We start from the raw sequence: 6792 nt of genomic DNA on the forward strand, positions 1-6792 counted from the left end.
TTCAGCAATTAAAACAGTAACATGAGCGGTCTGACCCTGCATGCTTCTGCCATGGTCAAAAACACACCACGCTTGGACCGAGTCCCCGGAAAGATTAGTTTGTAATATTTTGAGAACATCAAGACTGTGTCTCGCAGTATTTCTTATTTCAAATGAAAATGTGTTTATGATGCAAAATGTATAATTTTGCCTCTTTAGACTCCTTGGAAAGATTCCTCGATCCAGCTCTGGATGGACTCCAGAATAATGAGTCTGTAACTTTTCAATTCATCCTGCCACCAAAGACACAAACCAATCACATAACTTTCTGGGTGGGGGTAGAAATACTTGACCTAACTCCTTACTACAGTTGTTGCTGCAGTATTTTCAGCTGTCAGAAGAGGTCAGTATCTGACTAAATACAAGGATTGGGTTCAATCCGTGGGACACGTTTGGAGCGTGAATCAGTCAACCATAGAAGGCAGTTGCCGCATAAATTTACCCTGCAAATGAATTTTTCTTCATATAACTGTGACTGTCCTGGAGCTTAGTTTTTCTGCAGCCTTTGAATTGGAAAGTGTCAAAGAAATATGCTCACCTAAGGAAGCAGACGGTCTTTGCTAAGACCTAAAAATGACCTCTAGGCAAATAGGTTGCATTGTTTTTGCTTGCAGTCAGCAGAAATATGCTGGATTTGTGTACTTAAACATTTCTGTCTTTCTTGATCAGATTCACACTAAACACAGGCCTGTTATTGCACTGTATCGCTACCATAATGCATAATGAACTCAGCTCCTGCATTATGATAATACACAAATGTTGTACTACAGTTAATGGGTGAACTGTAAAAGAAATGAATTAGGATTTTCCAGCTGTACATTTTAACATTGAATCTAATATATAGTAGTGTGCTCACATTTAAGCTGTTTTATTGTGCAATACAGTCAGGGAGGATCTTGATTGGTGCCAAATTCCAGGCAGAGCGATAAAGACCCATCTTTACTGACAAGCTTGGCAAGGAGTCCTGCAAACTGAACTTTGATTTCAACATTCAGTCAGTGTGGAATTACACTGATCAAGTATAACATTATGACCACCTTCCTCATAGTATGTTGGTTCCCCTTTTGCTGCCAAAATATCCCTGACCCATCGAGGCATGGGCTCCATTAGACCCCTGAAGGTGCGCTATTGTATCTGCACCAAGATGTTAGCAACACATCCTTTAAGTTCTGTAACCTGTGAGGTGGGGCCTCGTTTGTCCAGCACATCCCACAGATGCTTGATTGGATTGAGATCTGGGGTATTTGGAGACCAAGTCAACACCTCAAATCATTCCTGAATCGTTTTTGCTTCGTGGCAGCACACATTATCCTGCTGAAAGAGGCCACAGCCATCAGGGAATACTGTTTCCATGAAAGGGTGTACATGGTCTGCAGGAATGCTTACTTAGGTGGTACGTGTCAAAGTAGCATCCACATGGATGGCAGGACCCAAGGTTTCCCCAGCAGAATACTGCACAAAGCATCACACTGTCTCTGCTGGCTTGTGTGCTTCCCACAGTGCATCCCAGTGCAACACACACGCACCTGGGCCATCCATGTGATGTAAAAGAAAATGTGATTCATCAGACCAGGCCACCTTCTTCCATTGCTCCATGGTCCAGTTCTGATGCTCATGTGCCCATTGTTGGTGCTTTAAGTGGGTGGCGGGTCAGCATGGGCACCCTGACTGGTCTGCAGTTATGGAGCCCCATACACAATAAACTGTGTATTCTGACACTTTTCTATCAGAACCAGCATTAACTTTTTCAGCCATCTGAGCCACAGTAGCTCGTCTGTTGGAGTGGACCACATGGGCCAGGCTTCGCACCCCACGTGCATCAGTGAGCCTTGGCCTTGACATTATGCTTGATCAGTGTATGAAGACATAGAGAACACTGAGAGAGGCTAAAGCCACACACCTGCAGAAAATCTTGACATGTAATGGCAAAGAGTGCTCACACCAAATATTGTTTTGATTTAGTTTGGTTTTTTTTTAATTTACTGAAATTTACATAAAGTTATTTCAAACATGTGACTGCACTGTTATTGAATCAGCCTCAGTGCCTATAAATTCTGCACAAATGTGAATGTGGCAGATTCTAAAAACCTCTCTGTGGCTCCGTCTTTAGAGCTGTACTCAAATGGATATGGAGCAAGACAAATGAGCACCGTGGCTGTCAAAGCTGCAGTTACAGACTCATCCCTGAGGCAAGCAGCTCTATGGTTTTGGGAATTTTAAGACTGTGGCTTGAACATTAGGGTTTCCGGCTGCACCCGTCCAATGCGGGTGTATGCTAGTTGACACATTCCCCAGAGGGAGGCCTGTGGGGATTTAGAGATGATTATATTTCTATTTGGGAAAGATTGGTGGTCAGGACTGTAAGATCTCTCCTTATTATTGGAAGTAGTCCTTAGGGAGCAAATAATTACAATCAAACATGTGCAGGCAGTGTATTGTACTCCACAGCTTTTAAGCAATATTAAGATTTGCCTTTAAAAGTTGTTTGTGAAACAAGCGCGTGCCTGTAACATAGTTTTTCATCTTTACCCTGCAAGTCTAGTGCAGCACGTCAATGCTTCTCATAAAAAAAAGTCTGACAGCTGCAGCAGCACAAGCTGCCGAGAAGGGTAAAGAGGGTCATACCTGTTGCTTCACTTGTTTTCTCTCTCCTGTCATTATGTCTACAGTAGAAAGAAAGGAGTGTGACCAGAAGAGGTGAGGCAGAAGTGATTTACAGTGGCCTGACAGGCCAAGACTTGGAATGTTAATTGACACCCTGTTCGCAGCGTGAGAAGAAGCAGGTCAGACATGACAGAGAAACACCAAGACAAGAAAGACTTCCGCTGATGCTGTCCCCACCCTCCTCCTTCAGAATCGTGGTGCTTCTAAGATTACACACTTTGCCTTTGAGCGTTGGAGCGAACTGCGTGCTTTTGTTCTTAAAGTAGACCTCATCCATATTTCAGAGCTGGTCTCCTCTTGTATTCAAGATGACACCACAAGATGACATTTCGAAAGCTCAGTTTTAGCCAGAATATGAAAAGAATGTTTGAAATTTAGAGGTTCTTTTTTCAGACACCGATAAGTGCGTGTTTTCTGGTTTGTGTCCTTTGGGCAATGAGCTCCATGCATTCCATGTGGGTGTTAGACAATTTGTCTTTTCATGAGAAAGGATACATAGAAAATCATTTGCTTTGATTACTTTGTTGCACCTTTTTAGACTAATTTGAGTGAAATTAATTCTACACCAGCCACCGGTGTGTTGCAAATGTAACAAGATGGGTGGATACACTGCTGCTCAGTGAAGTTTATTGTGTGACACATCACCAGTGATGGCAAGAGCTTTTAAAAAAAAAAAATCAGTTTTAACACTTTGGCCAGCATGTTTCTGATTAAGCATCTAATGACTATCAGTTTCATAACACATAACAACTTCTTCAAATTCTTCTTCAGCTTCTTTTCCAATGTGCTGTGACCTGAAATGTGTCTAAAGCTCAGTTATTTGTGTGTTCTCTTTTTGGAGGACTGTCTGTCTTCCTCATACAGTGCTGGGATTTGGGCTGCTAGCTGCACTTCTACATACCTGTTGGATTTTTGGTTATGTTTTTTTTTATTCACATGATAACAACAATAACAACAACAACAACAATAATTAAAGAGAAAAAAGCAGTCCTTTAGTGGGTCGAGACCCTGTTCAGGGTGTATAACAGCTGGAATAGGCTCCAGTTCCCCATGAACCTAAAGTGCTGAAGCTTGATTATTCAAGACCTTGTATGTGAGAAGAAGGATTTCAAATTTGATTCTGGATTTAACAGAGAGCCCATGAAGAGAAGCCAATATGGGAGAAATCTGCTCTCTCTTTCTAGTCCCTGTCAGTACTCTAACTGCAGCATTTTGGATCAGCTGAAGGCTTTTCAGGGAGCTTTTAGGACAGCCTGATAGTAATGAATTACAACAGTCCAGCATAGGAGTAATAGTCTGAGACAAGATGTTTCTTTGTGCAAATGCAAGAAAACAGTCCCAGATATTTGTTAAATACATGCATTGAAGGACATATCCTGGTCAAAAAGTACAATAACTTCAGTTTTATGTGAATTTAGAAGCAGGAAATTAAAGGTCATCCAGGCCTTTATGTCACTTTAAGTAATTGGTGTGTGTCAGCTGGCTTCATGGATAAAGCTGGGTGTCACCTGCACAACAGTGAAAATCTATGCAATGCCTTCTAACAATACTGCCTAAAGGAAGCATCCATCCATTTTCTTCCACTTATCCTTTTCAGGGTTGCAGGGGGGCTGGAGCCTATCCCAGCTGTCATAGGGCAAAAGGTGGGGTAGACCCTGTACAGGCTGCCATCCTGTCACAGGGCTAACACAGAGACAGACAACCATTCACACTCATGGGCAATTTAGAATCACCAACTAACCTAACCCGACTAACAGGATGTCTTTGGGCTATTTGAAGAAACCAGTGTACTCAGAGAAAACCCATGTGAACACCATGCAAACTCCATGCAGAAAGGTGAATTTGAACCCAGGCCTTCTTGATGTGAGGCAACAGTGCTAGCCACCACGCCACCATGCTGCCCACTAAGGGAAGCATATATGATGTAAATAGAATTGGTCCTAGCACAGATCCCTGTGGCACTCCATAATTAACCTTATTGTGTGACGATGACTCCACATTTATATGAACTAAGTGGAGTCTATCAGAAAGATATGATTCAAACCACTGCAGTGCAGTACCTTTAATACCTACAGCATGTTTTCATCTCTGTAATAAAGTATTATGGTCAACAGTATTGAATGCTGCACTGAGGTCTAGCAGGATAGGCACAGGTATGAGTCCACTGTCAGAAGCCATAAGAAGATCATTTGTAACCTTCACTAATTTTTATTATTGTTATTGTTTTGCATACTTTCAGAGATTTCCAGGATGGTTTCTTTGTGGTTACATTCTTGGGTTTTGTTGTCGTTTTCTGGGTCATGTTCTTAGTTATGGTTTCTTTGTATCCTCAGGCCTCAGTTTAGTTTTCTATGTTTTGTTCTTGGTTATAGTTTATTTATATTCAATTCCTAGTTCTCCCGTGTTCTCTATGTCAAGACTGCATTTCTGTCATTTTAGTCATTTCCTGTTTTATTTTGCTAGTTTCTTGTCTTGTGTGCACTGTGTTGAGGTTTGCTTCCCCTTACCACTTTAGTTTGATCTGTTCACATGTGTCTTGTTTCCTCAGCTGAGTCCTTTCTCCCTAATTACCTCGTGTGTATTTAAGCCCTCAGTTTTCTTCAGTTCCTTTGTCACATCCTTGTCTATGGCTTTCCTCCTGCTGTGTGCTCTGTTTGTCTTGGGTTTTATCTTAGAAATAGATATTTCTGGCTCCATGCTGGCTCAGTTTAAATTAGTTTGTTTACCCTTGTGTGTACCAGCCAATAAAGCTGAATTTTGAGTTTAACCCTGCTCTCTGAGTGCTGCATTTGGGTCCTGTTTTGCCCTCCACTCAGCCCTAACTATGACAAATCTATTTCTGTACTGTCATGAATTCTGAAATCTGAAAGAAACTCTTCAAATAAACGATTCCTCTGCAGGTAGATGTTTTACAACTACTCTTTCAAGAATTTTTGAGAGAAAAGGAAGGTTGGAGGTTGGTCTATAATTAGCTAAGACAGCTGGGTCAAGTGATGGCTTTTTAAGTAATGGTTTAATAATTGCCAGCTTGAAGGCCTGTATTGCATAGCCCATTATTAAAGACGGATTTATCATATTTAAGATTGAAGCATTAATTAATGGAAGGACTTCTTTGAGCAGTCTAGTAGGAATGGGGTCTCATAGACATGTTGATTTTTTGGAGGATGTAACTATTGAAGTTAACTCAAGTGGAGAGAAAGAGTCTAAATAAATATAGTAGTACTGAAAGCAGCTGAACATAAAGATATGTTTGTGAGACGGTTATGAATGACCGATGTGTCCAAACCTTTGACTGGCACTGTATGTCTGTATACTGGCACTGTATGTCCTGGATGAGCTGGTCAAGCTGTTCATTGAATTCTTCTGTAGCTTCATCTGGGTAGGCTGTCATCGAGGCATACACACTGATGATGGTGACGTAACCCTCACACACTTTCAATTTCAACACTTTCAGTTATGAGCCTGTCATTGACTCCTTGTGGAAGCTTGTCTAAAAGCTTCAAATGATGGTTTCAGATCGCAAAGCCGACTCCTGATTGCCTGGGCTCATTTGCTGGGTGGCCACTCCAGATAAATGTTTATCCAGATCCATGTTCTTCAAGCTGGAAGGAATCTGGAAGGCGTGTTTTGCAAAGAGTTGTTCCAAAAATCTACTACAAGGCAACCACCACACCTGAGCTGCCTGTATGCAGATTTGCGTCTAAGGGTTCCCAGTGGTATCTTCCACCTTCTCCCATAGTAACTTGTCCCTCACCATAAGGCTTTCAAAGAGAAAAAAACCTGCACATTGAGTAAGGGGCAGCAGGGTTGTGCGGTCCTGTCACTCCTCTCTCCTTCCATGGGCATTGATTATTACAGGTACCATACAGAAATGTGCAGAAGATTGACATGGACGCAGCAACTGGCCAGGATCCTCAGTTTTGGACTGCCTTCATAGATGGTTGCAGCGGCTATTACAGTTCACCCACCTTCACCCATTTGGGCTATGCCATTGGCCACTATCCCTTAACCTTAACAGCCAGGAGTTTGCTCATTTTTTTGGTGTAGACCAACCCACCAGTCGCAGAGTGGTGACAAATCTGTAACCAT

Source organism: Archocentrus centrarchus, chromosome 7, assembly GCF_007364275.1.
Source record: "Archocentrus centrarchus isolate MPI-CPG fArcCen1 chromosome 7, fArcCen1, whole genome shotgun sequence".
Classification (NCBI taxonomy): Eukaryota; Metazoa; Chordata; class Actinopteri; order Cichliformes; family Cichlidae; genus Archocentrus; species Archocentrus centrarchus.